This window comes from Eptesicus fuscus, chromosome 6, assembly GCF_027574615.1.
Source record: "Eptesicus fuscus isolate TK198812 chromosome 6, DD_ASM_mEF_20220401, whole genome shotgun sequence".
Taxonomy (NCBI): domain Eukaryota; kingdom Metazoa; phylum Chordata; class Mammalia; order Chiroptera; family Vespertilionidae; genus Eptesicus; species Eptesicus fuscus.
Window position 1 is genome coordinate 75,693,166 of NC_072478.1, and position 24,846 is coordinate 75,718,011.

The following is a 24,846-nucleotide window of genomic DNA, read 5'->3' on the forward strand; positions in this document are numbered from 1 at the left end:
GTGGTCTGGGGTCTTGAGTGACAGGAGATAGGACACTCAAGAATAGTCTGGGCAGTATACCCTCTACCCTATGCCTTGCTAAGGATTCAAAATCTACAGAGAGAACCTTGCATAAACTTGCCTGGCTGTGTAGATGGACCTGTATCTTCAATGATGAGCAATAGGCCACCTGGATTTATTCACTCAGACTATATCAAGCTGGCTAGTGGATATAAGCCCAAAATAAATTGAAGTGTTGTTTAGATGGGCAAATGGGATACTTGGGTGACCCCACATAGGACAAATGTCCATCTTCCCTGGCAGAATAGGCACTGTGGGCCAATGGGTTGTTCCAGATTGCCAAAAAGTAGAGCTAGGACCTTTGTGAGCAGCCTCTAGTGTCCTCCTAGTCCCAAACTGGAATGACTATCTAATGGCAGATGGGGTCAGAGTGGTCCACAGATGCTATCATTGGTTTCCTCACGTTTTAGCCTGCCCTACAGAAGCAGAGTGTGGCTCTTTTGGACCTTTATCTAATCAGACACCACAGCTTCCATGGAGGGCTACCAGAAACAGAAAACCAGTTCATACCATGAGGGACAAGACATCCCAAGATGCAGAGTGTGCTTCTACTGAATGTTTACCTCTCTTCGCTATAAGCCACCTGAGATTTAGACCTAGTTCTCTGTAGCTAGCAGCTCTGCTGGGAGATCGGAGGGTGAGGAAAGGCTTCACCCATACCCGATTTCTTGCCATTGAGTCAGGTTTAGGCTATAAAAAATGAAGCCTGTTTTGAGACATGACAAGTTTTGACTGATTCAGGCAGGCTTCAAGATATGAATTCTGTTTCCCCTTTGTGGGTTAGAATGGCTCCTGCTAACAGTTGCCATTAAAGTTGGCATTCACCAAGACAGGGAGGAACTCGTCTTCCTAATTACCTTGGACAGGTTGAACTTAATCCATTATTTCTCCTCCCAATTATATCTGGGAAAAAAAATCTTTACATCCCCGAGGAAACACTAATGGCCTCTTATCATGAGGAGTTTAAAAGGTATTCCCTCTAAGAATCAGGTCGTGAACATCCTGAGGTGAAAAGTCAGGAATGGGAAGAATTTAACCACCCAGAGTTACTGGCCAGCTGTCAGGGGAGGGCCCTGGAGCCTTGTTTGGGAAACAGACTCAAGAGGTGGCTTAACTGAATAGAGGACAGCAGCTGTGTAGTTGGAAAGAGGGAATTGGAAAGTACTGAGGAGAGGGCGCAGAGCCTCTCGGTCCTCTGGAGCCTTGTGAACATTTACTTTTAGAGAAAGATGCATGAAAATTGTCCTGGGCAGCCCAAGTGTGGCTCAGTGGTTGAGCATCGACCCATGAACCAGGAGGTCACAGTTCAATTTCTGGTCAGGGCAATTGCCAGGGTTGCGGGATCGATCCCCAGTAGGGGGTGTGCAGGAGGCAGCTGATTGATGATTCTCATCATTGATGTTTCTATCTCTCTCTCACCCTCTCCTTCCTCTCTCTGAAATCAATAAAACTGTATTTTTAAAAAACCTAGTCATTTAAAAATTAGATTGTCCTGGGTACAACTATGGGAGAGCTAAAGGCAGGGCTTATGGTGCAATGTGCAAAGCTCCACTAGGGGTGTCCTGGAGAATCATGGGGGAGGGTCTCTCACTCTAGTTGTTGATTCAGCTCTCCCCACACCACTGGGTCACCTCCATCATTTAGGCCACAGTGTTGGTCTGGTTGCTCTGCCCCCATCAGACCAAGTCCTTTCAATTTGAGCAAGAAGACAAAGGCTGGTACTCTAAGAAAAGGGCTTTTCTTTCTAAATATTTACCCTGCTGCCCTGATGAATCATTAAGACTCCCTTTGTGTGTGACTACACAGGCACAAGTCATTCACCCCAGCCTGCTGTATTTGACATGGCCAGTGGCTCAAGCCTCCACATCTCTCAAGGAGGCAGGGCTGGAACAGCCCCTCTGTCCTGCACAGAGATGCAGGAGGCTTGCTTCAGAGCTGGGGATGGATGCCTGGGGAAGCAGCAGGCCATTTTCCTTGGCTGTCCTGAGATGCCAGGGAGTTCTCCCTCTAGAGGGCCTGGGCAAGGCACTGGCTGGGAGAGCTCCAGAGGTATCACCAACAGTGGAGTTTTATTTTCTTTCTTTTTTTATATGGTCAAGGGTTAGTTGAATATTGAGGTGAAAGTTCTGTAAGCATCTTAGGAACCCATTCCAGGGCAGCTCATATTCCTTTAACAAATATTTATTGAGTGCATGGTATGTGCTAGGCCTGGTCTTTCTTTCGGTGTCCTTAGAGCTCAGCCTAAGCCTGACAAACAGTGCTGAAAAACAGGAAGAATCACAGAGCAGCTACAGGAGTGAATACTCTGATGGAAAAGAGCCCCCTTTTCCATCTTTTATTGCCTGGGGCTCTGACATCATGTCCTAGGCAGGTTGTAGCTTTTTGTATCTGTAGAATACATTTTGGGGAAACTGTGTGCAAATCAGATCATTATAAATTGGAACCTTGGAATTGCCCTAATTTTCTAGAAACTGGTAAGGAGTGTGAGTCCGTATAAAAGGTTTTTGGAATGTGATTAGGTCATGAGGGTGGAGCCCTCATGAATAGGATTAGTGCTCTTATAAAAGAGACTCCAGAGAGCTTCCTCCACTCTTCCACCAGGTGAGGACACAGTCAGAAATCTGCAGCCCTGGTGGGTGTGGCTCAGTTGGTTGAGCACGGTCCCATGCACCAAAAGGTTGCACAGGTTAGATTCCAGGTCAGGGCACATGCCTGGGTTGCGGGCTCCATACCCAGTAGGGTGTGTACAGCAGGCAGCCAATCTATGATTCTGTCTCACATCGATGTTTCTCTCTCTCTCTCTCTCAAATCAATAAAAACATTAAAAAAAATTAAAGTTAAAAAAAAAAAACACCCAGAAGTCTGTAACCCAGAAGAGGTTCCTCATCAGAACCTGCCCATGCTGGCACCCTGATCTTGGCCAGTCTCCAGAGCTATGAGAAATAAATGTCTCCTGTTTATAAGCTACCCCATCTGTGGTTGTTGGAGGAGGTCATCAAGAGGAAGTGACTGCCAGTTGATCTTGAGCTGGATCCAGGCAATCAGAGGCTTTTACCCTTCTCTCTGTCCTTGGAATGTACATTCTACCCACTATTCCTGTACCAGGAGCCATTTCTTTCTTTCTTTTTTAATTATATATTTATTGATTCCAGAGAGGAAGGGAGAGGGAGAGAGTGATAGAAACATCGGTGATGAGAGAGAATCATTGATTAGCTGCCTCCTGTATGTCCCCTACTGGGGATTGAGCCCGCAACCCAGGCATGTACCCTCGACTGGAATTGAACCCGAGACCCTTCAGTCCACAGGCCGACACTCTATCCACTGAGCCAAACCGGCTAGGGCTAAGAGCCATTTCAAGGATGGCCTTGAGAGAGTAATATATTATTGAGACCATCTAAATACGTGAATGAACCCTATATAAGGCATCAGTATAAACCTAGACCCTCCCAGTCTGATCTGGAAGGAGCCTGTGGTCCCTTCTCTGTGATCTGCCCCAGTTACTGCCAATGGAGGAGGCTTTGGGTGACCACATGGCTATATGATAGTAGAAAACAAGGGGCAGGGGGACTTGATCCACTTCGCTCTTTACTTTATACCTGATTTCTTTTACTGGAACGGAGGCAACTCATTTTAAAAGAGCATCACCACTTCTTCTTCCCCTTTTCTTTCATTGGAAATGCAATGAAAGCCTTTACAATAACCTTCCATGTGCTCCCAGCACTTTCTCTATGCCTGGCTCAGTGTACCCTTGGGATAAAGACAGTGGTTGCATGATTCATTTCCCCTGGAGACTAGAGCCTGTCCACCTGTCTTTGCTTCCTTAACAACCTAGAGTACACGGTCTAGCCTTTTTAGCAGGGGCCCAGTAAGTAGATGATCCCTGCAAATGGGTTCAAACACTGTTTTAAAACCCCATCTTTAGAGAATACTTATTTGTACACACACACACACACACACACACACACACACACACACACACACACACACGCATGCCCCTCCCCCCCCTCCACAAAGATTGGGATATACCAGATCAGTCTCCACCCCATTCCTCTCCACCCTGGGTTCATAGCCAGGGAAGCGAAAGATGAGATGTGTGCTTTTTCTTTTGAGTCAAATGACTTGTGTCTCAGAAGGAGGCACATCTGTCATGCCCTGCCTGGGGACTGTGGGGCAGGCCTTGGGGGACAGCCTGCAAGTATCTTGAACCAACCTTCTCTCTTTGAGGATGGTAGGGAACCCTCCAACTGACCATGCAGGGCAGGGGTCCTATGGTCTTCTTGCACCTCCCTACCCCCTCTCCTGTAAGGTGCTGGTGCTGGCTCTTATCCCAGGGACCTTCATCTCCCACCCTGTATGTGAGATGGTGGGGGAGGAGAAGTGTCAGGTTTTTGTGGTAAAAATCTGGCAGCCCTGAATTTATTCCTGAATCAACCATCTGCTGAGTGTGTGTTTCAGGATTATGATACATTTTTGGAGGGGGCAAGGGATGTGGGAGGTGTAAAAATGGTGATTTCTTCTAGACTTCTTCCCTGCTGTTCTTAGAGCCCTTCAGAGAGGAAATTGGCATAACGAAGCAGTGGGAAGCTTGGCATCAGACCTAGTGTCAGGTCCGACTCTGCCAATTTCTTGACTCATGCCTTTAGTCTGTTTTCATCTGTATAGTGCATGCTGTTCACCTTAGGACCCACCGAGCCACTGTATGCAAGAAGTTTTATAAACTACAGGGGGATGTGAACCTGCCATTTTTGTCCATAATGTTGAAGTCAGGACCTAAAGAGCCAGTGTTAGCCAAGGGCCAGGCACCCTGCTGCTTTGGGACTTTGGTCCAAGGTGTCACCACAGCTTGTCCTCCGGAGCATTGATGACCACTGGGAGTTGGGATGCCCTTTTGGAAGCTGATCTTTGGTTATCAATTCATCAAAACCCACTGATTGCTGAGGGCAAGGAATGAGGCCAACACCTGCTTCAGTGGAGGAGCATGTCCCCCCGCATCCTGGCTTGGACTCAGGGTCTGACAAATGTCTTTTCTCATAGGGGAAAGTGGGGAGCGGGTATGGCTTCAAGCTGGGCCCTAGAAGGATGTAGATGGTTGAATCAGATGATTCAGGCTTCCCTTTCCCACCCTTTGTAAATACTTCAGGTCCTGGAAGAAAAGGAGATTTACCCCCCAGGCAGGGTGAACAACTGTCCTGGCTTGCCCAGGACTGAGGGGTTCCTGGGATATGGGATTTGCATAGCTAAGATAGGTGCATTCCTCGGCAAACTAGGAAGAATGTCTTCTTAGAGTTTATCCCTCTTGAATTGGTTGCTCTACTGGTCCCTTCATTGCTACAGAAGAAGCAATGTTACCCCCTTCCCCACCCCGAGAAAGAGGAGGAAACTTGATTTCATCTTTGTTCTCTGTATTTTCAGCACTGTGGTTGGTGTAGAGAAGGAATGGGTGATGGATGAATTATACTCTTCAATTAATTTAAGGTGATCTACATAGGTTGTGGTGAGATGTACGGGAAGTTAAAAGGCTCGTAAATACATAATTTATGTGAAAATGCTGAGATCAAATGATGTTGTCCAGCTCTGTCTGAAGAGAAATCTAGAATAGGAGATAAAGCAGGTAAATGTTTTTGCCTGGAGTTATACCTAGTCATATCTGGCATTTGAAGGTTAACAAAGTTGAGGTAAGGAGAGGAGACCCTGGGGTGTTATGGTAGAAAAGGCACTCATTTGAATTCTGACTCTGCCACTTATTAGCTGTGTTACATCAGGCAAGCGTTTCACTGCTCCCAGCCTCTGTTTCTTTCTTTCTTTCTTTCTTTTTTTTTTTTTAAATATATTTTATTGATTTTTTACAGAGAGGAAGGGAGAGGGATAGAGAGTTAGAAACATCGATGAGAGAGAAACATTGATCAGCTGCCTCCTGCACACCCCCCACTGGGGATGTGCCCGCAACCAAGGTACATGCCCCTGACCGGAATCGAACCCTGGACCCTTCAGTCCGCAGGCTGACGCTCTATCCACTGAGCCAAACCGGCTTCGGCTGTTTCTTTCTTCCTTCCTTCCTTCCTTCCTTCCTTCCTTCCTTCCTTCCTTCCTTCCTTCCTTCCTTCCTTTCTTTTTTTTTATCGGCAAAATGGATAACTTATTTACCACAAGATTGCTTTGAGGATCAAATGTTATATCATCTGTCAAGTACTTAGCATGATCCCTGGCACATAGTAGGGACTTGATACCCATGAAATTCCTCATATCTCTCAGGAACCTTAAATAGGCTTAGGAACTCTTGTTTTGCTTATGCAGGGTGGGCAAAAGTAGGCTTACAGTTGTGAGTATGAGAAACACAGTGTTTATTCTTGTATTATTATTTACTAGAGGCCCAATACATGAAATTCGTGCAAGGGGCTCAGCCCTGCAGCCCCGGCTTGCTTGGCCCTTGCAGCCCCAGCTTCGTCCAGAATGTCATCCAGAAAGTTGTTTGGCTATCCAGTCTAATTAGCATATTATGCTTTTATTACTGTAGACTAGAGGCCCGGTGCATGAAATTTGTGCATGGGAGGGGGGGGGGGTCCCCTCAGCCCAATGTGCACCCTCTCCAATCAGGAGCCCTCAGGAGATGTCCTACTGATGGTTTAGGCTCGAGTGGGCCTAAGCCGCAGTCTGGCTTCCCTCTGTAGGAGGTGACAGGGCTGATCAGGGGAAGGCACCGTCCCCATCACCCTGCTGCTGCTGCCACTGCCGACCGCCACAGCCACCAAGGTGTTTTCATCAACATGGTCTCCATTCCCTTCACACACAAAAATGACAACTTTCTTTATGCATTTTCAAGATGTCTCTTTCCATAAGATATGACCTTTCTCTTTTCTTTTCTTTTCTTTTCTTTTCTTTTCTTTTCTTTTCTTTTCTTTTCTTTTCTTTTCTTTTCTTTTCTTTTCTCTTCTCCTCTCTTCTCCTCTCTTCTTCTCCTCTCTTCTCCTCTCCTCTCCTCTCCTCTCCCCTCCCCTCCCCTCCCCTCCCCTCCCCTCCCCTCCCCTCCCCTCCCCTCTCCTCCCTTCCCTTCCCTTCCCTTCCCTTCCCTTCCCTTCCCTTCCCTTTCCCCTCCCTCCCTCCCTTCCTCCCTTCCTTTCTTCCTTCCTTCCTTCCTTCCTTCCTTCCTTCCTTCCTTCCTTCCTCCCTCCCTCCCTCCCTCCCTCCCTCCCTCCCTTCCTTCCTTCCTTTCTTCCTTCCTTTCTCCTCACCTGATGATATTTTTCCATTGATTTTTAGAGAGCATGGAAGAGAGAGGGAAAGACAGAGAGAAACATCAATGTGAGAAGGACACTTTGATTGGTTGCCTCCTGCATGAGCCCGGACCTGGGCCCCGGCCAGGGAGGAGCCTGCAACCTAGGTACATGCCCTTGACCAGAATCGAACCCGGACCCTGCGGTCGGCAGGCTGAGGCTCTTATCCACTGAGCCAAACTGGCTAGGGCAGGATATGACATTTCTTAGCTCCTCCAGCAGCAAACCTTCGTTTTTTCCTCCAGGAGTAAGGTGGAAAAACCCTACATCACCTTCTTGGATTCTTATTACCCATGTTACCAAGAACACTGTGAGTGGTGTACAGGGAGCTTAGCCAATGAGCTGTAAGAACAAGTGTAAGAGGCAGGATTGTCAGCACGCTGCGGCTGGCAGGTCCTGCTGTCTGCGGGCCTGCTCGCTCACTCGCCACAGTGCCTGGCAGCCAGGCCCTGCTGTCTGTCTGCGGGCGAGGCACCTGGCAGCCAGGCCCTGTTGTCTGTCTGCGGGCCTGCACACTCGCCCTGGTGCCTGGCAGCCAGGCCCTGCTCTCTGCGCCTGCCTCTCCCCGCCCACTGGGCTGCCAGCCTTGCTGGGATAGGAGCCTGTGGGCCGCAGGGGCGGGACCCAGAGATGCTCCATGCACTTCCTAGTGACTGGTTGTCCATCTGGTCGTGACGGCGCTAGGCTATTATTAGTATAGATTATTATTTATTTTCCATACTTACAACTGTAAACCTATTTTTGCCCCACCCTGTACATGCTTTCCTAACCCTTTTTTTCTGAAAATCTTTTGTAGTATTTGCTTCAAACACTAGAACACATGTATAGTTATGTAGGTTATGGCACAAAATTAAAAAGTGAGCAATCAGAAACATTCCAGTTTAAGATCTAGAGTATTGCTTTGTGAGGTTTCCTTAGGCTGTCATAACAAATTACCACAAACTGGGTAGATTAAAACAATAAAAAATTTGTTCTCTCACAGTTATGGAGGCTAGAAGTCCAAAATCAAGGTGTCAGTAGGGCTGTACTCCCTCCAAAGGCTCTAGGGGAGAATTTTTCCTTGTCTCTTTCAGCTTCTGGTGGTTCCTAGTGTTCTTTAACTTAGGGTAGCATAACTCTAATCTCTGCCTTCATCTTCACATGGCCTTATTCTCTGTGTCTGTGATATTCTCAAATATCTCGATTTTTTCTCTTATAAGGACACCAGTCAGTGGGTTCAGGGCCCACCCTAAATCCAGGATGATCTCAGCCCAAGAGTCTTCACTTAATTATGTCTGCAAAGACCCTATTTCCAAATAAGGTCATATTCACAGGCCATAGGGGTTAGAACTTGGTGGAGGGGAGAGGAAACACCGTTCAACCCACTATAATCACCATTACCAGGATGTCTATCTATGTCTCCTTTTTATATCTTATACCTATATCTTATACTCTCTGCCCTGCCCCTGACCACCATCCTGAAGTTCGTGGTTATCGTTCTCTTATCTTTGGCTTTATAAAAAGGGTATTACGCAGATTATAAAGTCTTTGTGACCTGCTTTTTTCATTCATTATTTAAAATCTACTCATGTTGATATTCACTTGTGCTTAATACTGCATTGTGTGCTGACATCCTAGTGTATTTCTCCATTCTCCTGAAAGTGAATACTTGAGTTGGTTCTACTTGGAGGCTATTATAAACAGTGCTGCTTTTACCTGTATCCTGATATTCAGATTCAAAAGTTTCTCTAGAACATATAACCAGGAATTGAATTGCTGGGCCCAAGGTAATGGGTGAATAGCATTTTATAAGATAATGTCAAATTGTTTTCCAAAGTGATGTACCAATTTGCATTCCCAAAAGCTGAGCACAAGATGGTCTTCATTCTCAAAGTAATTTTTTAGTTCAGGAAATGTAAAACTCTCAGGATTTGCCTTCTCTATGGTGGTGAGTATTACATAATAAAATCTCATCTTCCCCCATGATTTTCCTCTATAGTAGATTATTTCTGATGGGTCTCTGCCCTCAGAGAGAGAAAGCACTAGATTCTAAAGTCTCACCTGCTGCTGGCTGCATAGTCTCTAACAAATCCATCTTAATGGGTTATTAGAGGTGCCTAGAAACTGTAATTATGGTATAGCATTTCATGGGCTTACAATTGAAGGCTGTGTTTTCTAGACACCCAAATCAAGTCTATTGTGGAATGATGCATCTCAAAGTTTGCATATGATACTCTGGATAGTGAACAAAAACAGATGCTTACCTTTAGCTTAGGGAACCACTTATTCTAAGGTGAGTGATGTAAGGCATCCCCAATAATTGGTTGAAATAATTTATATTAAAACTGGCAGAGTAGAAGGCATACTGATGATTCATAAGAACTAATGTAATGGTGTATTCTGGGGACCTTTTTCTGCAAAGGAAGGGGGACAGGGCATCATTTGTCCTAGTTAGAGCACAGAGTCCGCACTAGAGGTGACAGAATATGAGCACAGAAAAGGATCTTAATAAATCCCCTGACTGATGGGGAGACTAAGCCCCAAGAAGGAAATATATTGAGCTCCTGCTTTCAGTGTAGACCGAACAGGTAGATGCACATTTTTCTGAAAGCCTGGCAAATTGCCTTAGGTTGCCTTCCCTGGGAAAAAAAAAAAGAGTCTGAATCAGATTCTTGAAGAAGTGATTAATTGAATCAATCAGTGTTCTCAGGTAAAAACTGTACAGGGGTGAGGGAAACAAGACAAGTCAGGCTGAAGTCCAGCCTCAGCCTGATCCCACATGAAGCTCTGCAGTGTGAATAGTACATAAAGATTGTCCCATCTTGTACCTTCATTGGTTGGCTATTAGATGCAGGCTGCCTGAGGGGACAGGGTAGCCACCTAACCTGTTCCTTTCTCCCACCAGCTGAGGGAAATTCTCTGAAGGAAGTAGCTGTGGACTGTTGACAGCCAACACTCAGCAGTCAATGAGATAATTATTTGGGTTAGTGAATGGTGTGTGGTCAAAGGATGGGGATTTAATTTGTGCAAATTGTACTAGTCTCCATCTAACTCCAATTCATGCCCTTGACACCAGCTCCATTAGGGTAAGGATCTCAGGTCCCTAGTCTTCTCCATTGAGAAGCATGATATCTTTTTAAAAGAAGAATATGTTATGTCAAAATATATCAGAGACTTACATGTGAAAGCTAAATATATAATATTTTTGTAGGAAACCTGGGAGAAAATTTTTGCAACCTTGGGTAGGAAAATATATATTAGATAGGAAACAAAAAGCATGAATGATAAAACAACAATAGAAAAAGATAAATGGGACTTCATAAAAATTAAAACCTTCTGCTTGTCATAGAGCTGTTATAAATGGAAAGGCAAAACCACAGAATGGGAAAAAAATAGATGGAATGCATATGTCTGACAAAGAAGCTGATGGCACTGGCCTCGCTCACACCCGCTGACAGCATGGAGCGATTGGGGCCGGCGCCAGCAGTGGGTGCAAGTGGCGGCTGCTGCCTCGATTGCCCTTCAGGAGCAAGGGTAGATGGAGAAGCCATCAGGGGTGATCGGGGCCAGCAGCCGCCGCTCACACCCGCAATTGGGACTGGTGCTGGGTGTGGGTGCGAGCAGGGCTAGTGCCGGCAGTGGGTGCGAGTGGCGGCTGCTGGCCCTGATCACCCCTCAGGAGCAGGGAGAAGTGGAGAAACCATGAGGGGTGATCAGGGCTGGCAGTTGCCACTCGCATCCACTGACGGTGCCAAGCAATTGGGGCTGGGGCTGGCGCCAGGCGCCGGCAGCGGGTGTGAGGGGCGCTGGTGCTAGAAGCAGATGCAAGTGCCCGGCGGGACCGTGGTGCGTGGGAGCAAAGAATTTTCAGTAACCACCAGAGGCTTGCCTAATGCCCCTGCTCACCTGCTCCACCATCCTGCCGCCACCAATGCCCACCATGTTTCATACTCTGCAGCCTGCTGCCGATGCCCACCATGTTCCACATGTGCCCCCTGGTGGTCAGCGTACATCATAGCAACTGGTTATTTGGTTGTTCTGCCGTTCAGTCTATTTGCATATTAGGGTTTTATATATAGACTAGAGGCCCATTGCATGAAGAGATTTGTGCAATAGGCCTTCCTTCCCTTGGTTTCCAGCACCGGTTTTCCTCCGGCACCTGGGACCCAGGCCTTCACTCAGGCCAGAGTCTGCCTTCTTTGTCTTTGCTGCAGACTCCGGCCAGAGTCTGCCGTCTTCGCTGCAGACTCTGGCTGGAGTCTGCCATCTTCGTCTTCACTGCAGTCTTGTCTTCACTACGGCACTCTGCTCCTGTAGATCCCTTCACCCCCTGCCCTCCCTCTCATAGCAGGCATCCTGCCCCGCCTGGCCACTCTGCGCCTGGAGCAGCTGGGAGGCAGCATCTTTGGCCTTCTAATTTGCATACTCACTCTGATTGGCTGTGGGCATAGTGGAGGTACGGTCAATTTTACGTTTGTCTATTATTAGGTAAGATTGTTATAATTGCTGTTTTATTTTATTAGCTATTGTGGTTAATCTCTTATTGTGCCTAATTTATAAATTAAATTTTATCATGGGTATGTATGTATATGAAAAAATCATAGTATGTGTAGGGTTTGGTACTATTTGTGGTTTCAGGCATCCACTGGGGGTCTTGGAATGTATTCCCCTCAGGAAAGGGGAGACTACTATATGTTGAAACTTTCTCACTAAAACCATGTTTCACAACCTACCAAAGTTTTAAGTCCAATATGGTCTGTTAGGTTACAACTAATGTTTCTGTGACATCAATGAGTTCATCTGTGATCAGTTCATAGGAAACGAACTCAGTATAACATGGAGTTGTTTTGGTTTCTTGGCATGGGGCTCTGGAATAGCAGAAGTAAAATTTAACCTTATAGCATGGTGATGGTTAAAGTGTGTTCATTTGCCAATAAAATGTACATTTTATTGCCTGTAAATATATCTCGGAGTTATTTTGATGGAAAAAGAAATGTGGTTACTTTTGGGTGATGAAATTAAAGATAATTTTTATTTTCTTCTTTATCCGTCTCTGTATTTCTAAATTCTCTACAGTAACCTCATCACTTTACTTTTCAAAAGTACATTGTCACAGCAAAATTGTTCTATCTTTGCTGTCTCAATCCAGATGCTTTCTCCTTTGGAAGCCTTACCCATTGCCTCAGTTGGAATTAATTGTCCCCTTTTCTAGATCCCCATTACCTTGTTGGTGCCACTGCTAACCATTTGCATTCTGTCTTGGACTAGTGTTACTACTTGTGTAGTTGATTCTTTGCCCTTTTGATGCCCAATGGTAGGAGGGTTGTGCAATTGTTCACTGTTTGCCAAATTAAATTGGGATTCGTCAGACTGAGGGGTTGGGGAGTGGGGGTTGGAGTTTGTGTTCTTATATAGTTCAAGAGCTGCCATCTATACAGCACCCACAGTGAAGTGGGGGAAACTAAAACAGAACCCAGAGCAATTGCCAGCTTGGCTTCAAGTCCAGCCTCTGCCAATTACTAGCCAGTTAATTTCCTTGGGTAAACTCTTTGTACTCTCTGAGCCTTTTTGTCCTTTCTGCAAAGTTGGAGTAATGATATCTACATGTTTGTTGTGCGGCCTAAGTAGCACAGTGCTTGGTAGTCAATAAATGCTTACTTAGTGATGGCTGCTATTATAATAATTATTATTATAAGAAATAATAATAATATAAAATAAGGGGACTGCCCAGATGGGAAAGTACTAAGAAATACACAGGTAAATGGAGCAAAGGTGTTCTTCCTAGTAAAAGACTGTCATTTTGATTAGTGAGTATGTAACATCAGCCTTTTTTAAAGGCCAATTGAAAATGAATTTTCTTCCACATTAATAGTTTTTGAGAAAATCAAAACCATTTCCCACAGAAGCAGACGCCTCAAAAGGAGTTTGGATTTTGCTGGCTCTGCTCTTCATTCAGGTATCAGGTGGCAGCCTGGAGGAGGCTGCCTTTCTCTGGAGTGTTTGCTGGAGCCGGGCTGACACAGATCTGATAGAGGTTGTCAGATCTCTGAAGAACAATCGACTTTCTAAGCAGAGCCCCCTCTCTGAGCTGCGCGGTGCTGCCTTACATTTGTAAATGGCAGCGCACTGCTAAGCACGTCCTGGTGAATAGAAGTGTTTTGATGTTTTGTTTTTGGTCGGAGATTGAAGTCCAGTGTCTTGGGACCCAGTGACTTCAGCTGACCTTCCTGCTACATGGACAGGGCTAAATTTCAACCCCTGGAGGCTTCTGCACACAAAACCTCATGCCTCACAAGGGCAGGTGCAAGGAAACCCGGCGGAAATCTGAAGTCTTCGCTGCTTTAGAGACCCGAGCTCGCTTCTGTCAGAGGAATTAGGTTTCACAAGGCCTTTTTTTTTTTTTTTTAATGTAGAAAGCGTATCATTAGGAATCTGGACAGGGTGACTTATTAAAACTGCTGCCTGTAGCAGAGAGAAAGCAGTAAATGCCTAAGGACATTCAAGGGCTAATGGTGTGCACTTTTATTTCCAATAACCCTTGCAGTAGCTTGGCCAGAGTAATGGGCTTCTAGATGGAGATGTCTCTGTTATTTTAGGTCTTCCTGGTTCTGGAAAACATGTTTTTGTCAAAACTTATATTCCAGTTTTGAAATCAGGAAAGACCTTTCATTTATAATTTTTAATTGAATAAGCAACTTTATAAAATCTGTAACTTCACCCTCTTACCACTTCTGAACTATTGTTGACATCTCTCTAACTCCTCCAGTCTAGCTAGTTTTTACATCATTTTGATCATTGTATATTTAAAGTTTGCAATCTATTTCAGCCTAACATTTAATTCAAGCTTTATGTGCTTACATAGTTCTTATAACCATTCTTAGAAGGTAATACTTTTTCATGATGCTATTCTGCTCTACTTTACTGAGTTGTTCCCCTTGGTTTGAATATTTGTTGTGGTTGTTATAAATGGATTATTTGCATCTTTGTCCATTGAGTTTTTATTTTCTTTAAAAAATACTTTCTTTAGCTACGTTAGTAAAAGTGGTTCTGGGAGGTGCTCTGATATTTGCAAGGGTCCCCGTCTTCCATTCTTGCCCCTTACCCTGCTTTTAAAGATGCCAGGCTCCACATGCACCTGTAAGGTCTTCCTCGGCTTCCTCTGATGTCTGGCAGTGCCCCTCACATGTCACGGCCTTGTGTAGCCCATAATCGGGGAGACTCCTACTTTTTCCTGCAGCCTCTGGGAAGGGGTTTTTCTGCATGAGCCCATATGGACTGACCTTAGCTGGTGTCACAGAAGCTTTACTCTTAAATAAATCCCATGATATGGTTAATTGATTCAATATTCATTTTTCTGAAGATTTGTTAAATAAGTTTTGTTTTCTTTTGTTGTGAAGGTGATCGCCTTACAGATGACAGAGTTGCTGAGGTAAAAGTACTCCATGGTGCAGGATTGAGCACCTTCTACAGTGTGGCAGGCAGTCCTTGTGGTGGTGGCTGATTGGTTCTGATTGAAAGCGCTCAATTGTGCCCACTGTCATTTTGACAGGAAACATCCTTGGAGCTTTGTGAAGCCCTAATCTGGCTCTTTCTTTCTGTCCTCACCTCTATCACCTCCTTGCTTTGCTGAACAGTGTGTTAGGACAGTGAGGAGGCCACCTCCATCCATACTGGCCTCCTCACTATCCTAACACACCCATCATTTCCTCTGCTTGTAATGCTCATTGTCCTGATCTGAGCAAGGCTGATTCTTATCACTCAGCCTCTCTTCCAAGAGGCCTCCTCTGACAACCACTTCTAAAGTAGTGCATTTTCCTTTTTAAATATTTGTGGAGCTTTTTATCACTATCTGATATTTTGTGTGTTGACTGTCCACCAGTTGATAAATCCGTGAGGGCAGGGATCCCATCTGTCCTTCCAAATCTGAGAATAGAGACAGGCACATTGTAGGTATTCATAAATATTTGTTAAATATTTGCTCAATAAGGACTTACACAGTGCTCCTAGGTAGACACTGTGAATTCAACTTGCATAGTACGATCAAGAATGCTGAGTCTGCCAAAGCCGGTTTGGCTCGGTGGATAGAGCGTCGGTCTGCGGACTGAAAGGTCCCAGGTTCAATTCTGGTCAAGGGCATGTACCTTGGTTGCGGGCACATCCCCAGTGGGGGTTGTGCAGGAGGCAGCTGGTCGATGTTTCTCTCTCATCGATGTTTCTAGCTCTCTATCCCTCTCCCTTCCTCTCTGTAAAAAAATCAATAAAATATATTAAAAAAAAAAAAAAGAATGCTGAGTCTGAGATTGTATCCTACTTTCAAGTTAACAAGTTACCCTGCTAGTTTTTGGGGATAAAAGATATAAACTCTTAAGTCAGAGGTAAAGGATAGTTTATTACTCATAGCAATAGCAGTAACCAGAGTATTGGCCTCATTGTGATGGTTCCCCAAGCTTTGATTTCTCTAGGGTGACATGAAGAGGGCCAGATACGTGTACACAATGAGTTACAGGAGAGGAACTCTGAGCTTAGGGAACCTGGTTCTTTTATACTGAACAGTGTGCCTGCCCTTTTCTCTGGATGGAGACACTATCTCTATTTTCCCAGGCTGTTCAATATATAAATATCTTTGAAAGGGTACTCTGTGCGTTGGCCCTTTAAGATGCTACCTGAATATTCAGCCGTCACTCCCTGGCAGACAGCAACCCCATTGTTTTTCACAGCCAGATGTTATGTGGTGCTTCTCAGTTGTGGTGCTCTCTTCTGGGGGGCCCAACTTGGGGATTAGATCCCATACTTCTCAGTGGCACCCCCCGACAACTGAGATGTCTCTTTGGAACTTTGATTGCTGTCTATGGGCGCCTGGCCAGCCCTTTTGCACCTCCACCCCTCCTACCAGTCTCTATGTGGTCTCCACTTTCGATCCTCGGGTATCAGGGTTCTCTGCTGCGAAACTTCCGTTGATTATTCAGGAAGTTTTTCTGTATTTTAGTTGTAATTCCAGTTTGTTCCTGGGAGCATGTCCATGTAGCATTCCTGTAAAGGTACTCTGGAACAAAGAGCAGTCAGTGCCTCTGTTCACAAGACGTGTAGTAATGCTTGAGACTCATGGAGAATTGTTTCATAACAAGAAGCCTAGTAAGCCCTTAAATTTGTTGAACGAATGAATACCACATATAGCAGGCAGCACTATACTGTTAAATCAGACATGGTTTCTGTCATTAGGAGCTTGTGTCTTTCTGCTAGGGAAATAAATGATAGGGCACTATACTGCTTATGTACTTGTGCCCTGGGCTCAAATGCCTGGATATTTATTTATTTATTTGTTAATCCTCACCCGAGGATATTTTTTCCATTGATTTTTAGAGCATGGAATGGAGGGAAGAAGAGGGGGAGGGGGAAGGAGGAGAGAAAGAGAGTAAGAGAGAAGAGAGAGAGAGAGAGAGAGAGAGAGAGAGAGAGAGAGAAATGAGAGAGAGAGAGAGAGAGAGGTAGAGAGGTAGATATGACTGGGGCTGCAACCCAGGTATGTGCCCTTGACTGGGAATTGAATCCCAGACCTTTCGGGCTGACGCTCTAACCACTGAGAAAAACCAGCCAGGGCAAATGCCTGGATTTAAATTCTGCTCCCATCACTTACTAACTTTGCAGTTCTGGCCTCAGATTCTTCCTCTCTAAAATGGAGATAATATGATTATTATGATTAGATAAGCCAATGCAATTGTATAGTGCTTGGCTTAGTGCCTAACCCCTGGTAAATATCCAAACAAATATTAGATTGGATTGTATGAAATCACCATTTCTGTAATTCAAATATCAGCAATTTTGTATGGTTTAACCTAATTGTATATTTATTATTATTAATTTTTTGCTCGGTTACAAATCATAGTGTATAAATGACTATGTAGTGGAGGTGTGCTCTGAGTCAGGTGAGGCAAGCCTGTAGAGTCAGAAAAGTATCTGGGAAAAAGGAACAAGCTTGAACCTTTCAAGTTGAACCAGATGGGGCCCCATCTTCTCCTCTCATTAACCCCATGACCTTGGGTGAGCCACTTAACCTCTAAGCCCCTTGCCTCATCTGTGCTATAGATACAATAATCCCTTCTACTTCACTGGACATTGTGAGGCTAATATCAGGTGATGGATGTAATTGCTTTATAAACTGGAAAGCACTGTACTCATGTACTTGTGTTTGATATGAAGAGTTTTTAAAGGCAGTGAGATTTGAGTATGGGCTTCAACCAGACCATAACTAGGTATAATTTAATATCTCTCCTAAGTCCTCTCATCACAGTTTTACATTTAAAGTATAGCATTGGCTCCTAAACTCAAATTGCTGCTTTAGAATCAAGTTACACTAGTCAGGTTTGTATCTAAGGCCTACAACCTTCAAGAACTATAGGGACCATCTGGTAACTAAAGAAAAATCATCTCATTACAAAGGTAATTGGCTTGCAGCTAAACCAGTGTCAATAGTTAAAATTTATCAGGCTCTTTTAATGAGTGATGCAGTTTTAGCTTTTTACATGAATTCTCATTGAAACCTTGAAAAATCCTGATATAGATAGGTATCATCATTATATCCCCCATTTCACAGATGAGGAGACTGAAGCAAAAAGAAGTTAATAATTAAGAATTGGCAGAACTGTACTGGTGAGTTACATTGCCTGAGCACCCTCAATAATAGAATCATCCATTCCCAGATGGCCCAATAAAAGGAGGCTCAAGAGCCATCTTTCTGGGGCAGCTATGGTTGTTCAAACTACTACTACTATACTTGTGGATGCAAGCCCTGCTCCTCCCACAATCGGCCAGGGAAAGCCAAGTTCTGCTGGTGACTTGCAGGCTGTTGGAATGGCTCCCCACTCCATCTTTGCTGTCAGCCTTCCAGAACCCTACTGAAGTGAGAGCCTTCGCTCTTACCTCCTCTCTTTTGTGGGGCCTCTCTAATGGTCATCTTGATTGCTTTCCCATATACTGTATTTTGAGCCTGTGCTCTCTAGAAAGATCTTACTTCTAGCTCTTTGCGCGTCTAAAGGTTTGGCTCAGAGTCAGCAGATAGCATGTCTTTGTGGCAATCCCAGACAGGATAAGGTTCGGCTCCTATACCAGAGACACATAATAATGCCAAGACTCAAAGAGCAAAATGTTACTCATTCACATAACCGTCCAAGTGGAGTATTCCAGGTGGTTGGTGGTTCTGCTTCCTGCAGTCATCCAGGGATGCAGGGTCCTCTTAGTTGCTCTGCCATTCCCTAGGTAGTGCTTTTCAAATCATATGTGGTGGAGGACCCCTTTTTAACATTTTCAATCCATTCCAGACCAAACATTTTTAAAAATAAAAATGAAGGGGACAAACCCCTAAAGATATACAAAATATAAGTCTAAAGCATTTTATTATTAGACACTACAGATGTAATACTACTTAAATTGTTATAAAAGTTACTAAATATGCCCTTTAATTTCTCTACTTCTCTCATGAGGGAACTGGTGCTTAAAAACCCTTTCTGTGGCACTAGCTTGAGTATCATCATCCACTTCCTGACTGAAGTTAGGTTGCATTATGTTTAGGTGACAGTCATAGGAAGGGAGAACGGGATGTGGAGGAGGACCCGCCCCTCTCTATGATCATTTATATGAAGTTAGGCTTATTGAAATGTAATTTGAATAAAATAAAATTTACCCTTTGTCCCTGTTATTTTGCTTTTTTCCAAATGCCATATAGGTAAATAGAATCATACAATATTTATTTAACCTTTTGAGTCTGGCTTTGTTTTTTCACCTAGCATTATGCCTTAGAAATTCTTTTATATCCTTGCATATATCAATTAATTGCTTTTATCTGGATATACAATCATTTCTTTATTCATTTTCCTATTCATTGGTGCCTGGACTCTAGTTTTTGGAGTTAACACAAGCATTTGTATAGAAGTCTTTGTGTGAATATATGGTTTCATTTCTCTTAGGTCAATACCTAGGAGTTTGCTGAGTCATATAGTAAATGTATATTTAGCTCTATAAGAAACTGCTATACTGTTCCAAAGTGGTTGTACTGTATTGCACTACCACCAGGAAAGTGTGAAAGTCTGAATTGCTCTGCATTCTAGGCAGCACTTGGTATTGTCAGCTTTTTTATTTTAGCCATTCTAACTAAGAATTGTGGAGTCATGGTATCTCGTTGTGGCTTTAACTTGCATTTTCGTGATGACTAATTGTATTGAACATCTTTTCATGTTCTCGCCAAACTTATCTCTTCTTTGGTGGAGTGTCCAACTTTTTATTTTTTTGCCAGTTTTTAAATTGGGTTGTTTGTTTTCTTATTATTGAGTTGTGAGAGTTATTTATGTATCCTGGGTACCAGTCCTTTATCAGAATGTCTTGAAAATATTTTCTGCCAGTTTATAGTTTATTTTTCATTTCTTTATAGTGTCTTTTGAAGAGCAGAAGTTTTTAATTTATGAAAAATCTAATTTATCATTTTTTTCTTTTATGGTTCGTGCTTTTTTGAGTTTTATTTAAGAAATTTCTGACTAATCCAAGGTCACAATGAATTTTTCCTTATGTTTCCTTCTACAAGTTTTATAATTTTAAGTATTACATCTTGAGGTAATTTTTGTATATTGTGTGAGGTTTGGGTAAAGGTTAATTTTTATTGCATAAGGATATCTAATTGTCCCATAAGTATTTGTTGAATTAGCATTGAATTAGCTTGGCACCTTTGTCTGAATTCAATTGACCATATATGTGTGGGTTTATTTTAGGATTACTTATTTTGTTTCATTAATTTCTTAGTCCATCTTTTCACAAATACCCTATTGTCTTGCATAGAGAGACCTGGAGAGTATTATGCTAAGTGAAATAAGTCAGTCAGAGAAAGACAAGTATCACATAATCACACTCATATGCGAAATCTAAGTAACAAAATAAACTGATGAATGGAGTGGGTCCAGAGGGAAGGCGGGGTCGGAGGGGTCGGAGGGAGGTAATAACCAAAGACCTTGTATGCATATATGCATAAACCATGGACACAGACTATAGGGTGCTGAAGGCCTGGGACAGGGGCAAGGGTGGACTGGAGGGGGTCAATGGGGGACATATATAATACTTTCAACAATAAAAATTATTAAAAAAAAAAAATGAAAAACCCCCCAAATACCCTATTTTCTTGAAATCAGGTGATATGCAAGCTCCAACTTTGTTTTTCAAAATTGTAGATGTAGATTATTTTGTTGTCTACGAATAAACACAGATTTACTTTTCAAATCTGTATGTCTTTTATTTTTTTCCCTTGATTTATTCCACTGGCTAGACCTTTAGCATAATGTTTAATAGGAGTGTTGAAAGCTGACTTCACTGTCTTGTTCTTTTTTGTTGTTGTTGTTCACTGTCTTGTTCTTGATTGTAGGGGGGAAACATTGTCTTTTTACTTTAAGTATAATATGAGCATAAGTTTTTCACAAATGTCCTTTATCAGGTTTGTAACTATTCCTAGTTTGCTAAGAGATCTTATCAGGAAATGGCTATCAAAATTGTCAAATGATTTTTCTGTTTCTATGTTAATGATTACCTGGGTTTTCTCTTTTAGTTTGTTGATATATGAATTACATTGATTAACAGCTTTAGTGAAGCTATCTAGGCCTGCAGATTTCTTTGCAGGAAGGCTTTAACCAAAATTTCAACTTTTAAAATAAATATAAGATTATTTAGGTTACCTAGTTCTCTTTGAATAAGCTTTTGTAGTTTGTGTCTTTTATGGAACTTATCTAATTAATCAAATGTATTGGCACAAAGTTTATAATATTCCTTTATCCTTATAAGGTCTGTGATCTGTCATGTTCCCTTTTTTATCTTGATTAGTAATTTATGTCTTGTACTTTATTGGTCAATTTAGTTAGAAGTTTATCAACTTTATAGGGTTTTTTTTTCTCACAAAAATTTAATGTTTGAGGATTTTCATCAAAGAGCAATTTATATATAAGACAAAAATTAGGAAGGCAAACAAATAGAAAATTTGTAGCTGAGGAAAGAAAACTAGTACACATGGCAAAATATTCTCCCCCACAGGTTAGTTACAATGCTAGTTAAAACAGCAGTGGAGTCCCATTTTATAACTAGTAAATCTCAAATTTTAAAATTAACATTTGTGCTGACTAGGTTGTGGTCAATAAGTATACTTTATTGGTGACAGTGTAAACTGTTTTGGCAAACAATTTGCAATACAAGTGACCGAAAATAAAAAACTTCATATGTCTGTTCTATGTGATATTGGACTTCCTGTAACTCAGCATTTACAGCATTGTCTCCCTAGTCTCCCATAGTAGTCAGAACTAATTCCAGGTTCAATCCTTTCCAATGTGTCTCATAATATCAGTTACCTGGGTGTTATCTGACATCCTCATGTATGTATGAAAATGTTAAACCCTGGTCCAAGAAGTATGAGCATAGGAAAAGGATAACACAAAGGAACTAGAACTGAAATATGAAGAAGGGATGTGGGATCAAAATAACATACTCAAAATCAGATTAGATCTTGTCAGAGCTTTCAAGATTCAGAGTTTGGAGACACTGGTGATATACCTATAGACACTAACAGCTATTTTTAGAGTGTTTATTAGCACAATCTTTTGAGTTCTTAAAGAAATGCTATTCTTTTGAACTGGAAAGCAGAAGATGCTGTAAAACACAATAATCATAAAATTTTGAGTCCTTTTGGTAGAACAGATGAGTCTAATTTACTTTTTTATATCAGTATAAAAAAGTATGCTGATTTACAGTATATATTTATATCAGACTGAAGGAAAATATAAATTTGGTTTGGTCTGTTGGTTCCTACATTCTCATTCACCAATAGATTGTTATTGATTAGATTATGAAAAGGCTGACAAAAATCTCTGAAAATATTGGGAGACTTCAGATAAACTTTCACCAGAGAGCAGCATGCAATACACCTTTCTTCTAAGCTTCTACTGAAATATTTATAAAGATTTAAAAAAAAACCCCTTACAAATGGACAGATCAATTAATAAGCATATAGAAACATGATACTCAAACATCATAAAATGGGAAATAGATCTTTAAACATTTCTGTTATTTTAAAAAGTTTTTGACTGTAAATTTTCTCTATTGCTTTCCGTTTCCAACTTCACTGAAGTTTGCTCTTTTCCTTAGTATGTCCTTTTATTTCTTTTTTCAGCTGTGACTCCAGTTTTACCATCTCTTCTCTGGGTTTTATGGAGATTTACTTTACCCTTCTGTGTTAGCCTCCTAGGCACTGTGTCAACCTTAAAAGGGCACAGAAAAGAGAGACTTGGGAAATTTTACAGGGTTCTCTACAGTTTCCTGCACTCCTCTTTCAGAACTATCTCGTGAATCTCAGTGGTTTTTTTTAAGTCCGAAAACCCATAAGGTGCAGTTATTCTGCCCAGCAGAGCCTGCGAATGTAAACTGCCTTTACCTTAGGCAGATTCTGGCCTTTGCACCAAACTGGTGCCCAGGAACCCTCTGGTTGCCATTTGCCACGTGCTCTGGGCCTGGGTCATTTCATTTCAACAACAGAGACATACCTGTGCTTAGAACTCAGGCCACTGCATCCCCACAGACTTTGGGGACAAACTCCCCAGGCCCAAGGCCGGTCTGGGACCAGTTCTTATCCATGATTTCCACTGGATTCTTTAACATATTAATCAGAGTTATTTTAAATTTCCTATATGAAAATGTCAATATCTGGATTATATTTGAATCTGGATTTATTGATTACTAGAGGCCCGATGCACAAAATTCGTGCAAGAGTAGGCCTTCCTTTCCCAAGCTACTGGCACCGGTTTCCCTCTTGTACCCGGGACCTGGGTTTCCCTCGCAGCCCGGGCTTCGTCCGGAATGTTGTCCGGAAGGACGTCCAGAAGGACATTCGGTCTAATTAACATATTATGCTTTTATTATTATAGATTATATCTCTTGGGAGTAAGTTTTTCTTTGTGTACTTTGTAATTTTTTATTAATGCTGGGCAGCATTAATAATAGGAATAGTAGGCACTAAGAAATAATTTTATGTCTAGATATTCCTCTTGGTTGTCATGCAATTAATATGGAGAGACAGTGGTCAGTCAATCTAGTCAGAAGCTGAGCTTGGTTTGTGTTTTCTTTTTATTACCTACAGTGCACCACAAACTTCCAAAATCTTCAGAAGTGAGCTTTTGTTACCATGTACTTTTATTGAGGGTATTACCAGAGGATTTTTTTCAGTGCTCCTGTTCACCCTCTCAGCTTTCAGCCATTCTTGTCTGCCTGTGCCTCAGATTGGCATCTCTCTCCGTGCTCTTGTCTCTCACTAGTACTAGACTAATGTTCCTTGTTCTCAATGTTCATAAGTCTTTGGCAAGCTCTGTGCATCTTTACTTCCTGGGTGGGGATTTCCAGCTCTTCATCTCCCAAACTCTGTCTTATCTCTGTGATTGTTCTTGGGGAGGAGTTTTCTATTTTTCCCTTTGGAGTAGCAGACCCTTGCTTACTCTTGGTGTAGAATCCTGACCATTTCCCCAGAAGAGAGGGTGTTTGTTCTATTATCTTCTCTAAAAGCAATTGATCTTTGCCTTTGTCCTGAGGTTGAGGCAGTTTCCTATCCCTCTACCAGAAATAGGTGGCTCTGGCTTCTATTTCTCCCTAAAGCAGTAGATAATGCCCCTTCTTTGGTGGCTTACTGCTTTAGCTTTGATGATAGTGTATCTGGGAAAGTGAGTGGGGCTTGTGCCTATTCCCAAGCTGCAGTCACCTCCAGGACACCTTTACCACTGAGGAGATGGCCTCTGGTCTTTTTCTCTGGCTTAATCTTTCTTGTGAAAGCCCATGGATAAGAGCTTGTGAGTGGGTGTGAAATCTTCTGTTCCAAACTGATGTTCTAGTTCACATATTTGGCTTCTAAGATTTTATAAAGATTTTAGCCAATTTCTTCTTATTTGCTTGTATGGCAGCCACCTCTCCCCCCATGCTTTGCCCAAGGTTAAACAGTTCACATGCTCTCTCTCTTCTTGGAGGGGTTCTCCTCTCTTGTACTTCACTTTAATTGCCTTATGACCTCACATCTCTGATTACCAGAAGAAAAGTTATGATTTTGTTGAGGTATAGTGATTAAGAAATACAAATCGGCTGTTACAGAATAGTCATGGGGATGTGAAGTACAGCATAGGGAATAGAGTCAATAATCCTATATAATAAAGAGGTAATATGCAAATTGACCCTCATGCCCTCACACAAAATGGCCACCCCCATGTGGTCAAAGATGGCCACCACAAGATGGTCGGCACAGGAGGGTAGTTGTGGGCAATCAGGCCAGAAGGGGAGGGCAGTTGGGGGCAACCAGGCTGGTAGGGGAGGACAGTTGGGGGCGACTGGGCCAGCAGGGGAGTGCTTAGGGGGTGATCAGGCTGACAGGTAGGCGAGCAGTTGGGAGCCAGCAGTCCCGGATTGTGAGAGGGATGTCTGACTGCTGGTTAATTGGAGAGGGTGCAGGCTGGGCTGAGAGACACCACCCCCGCCCCCTTGCCCC

At 42.9% G+C, this 24,846-nt stretch overlaps 1 long non-coding RNA gene and 1 pseudogene across 2 annotated transcripts in view; one reads left to right on the plus strand and one right to left on the minus strand.

Annotated features, from left to right (window-relative positions):
- Window positions 1-24,846, plus strand: part of LOC114232163 (uncharacterized) — a 235,676-nt gene that overhangs the window by 13,826 nt on the left and 197,004 nt on the right. The gene's annotated exons all lie outside the window — the stretch shown is intronic.
- LOC114233455 (small nucleolar RNA SNORA26) lies at window positions 22,496-22,598 on the minus strand (annotated as a pseudogene).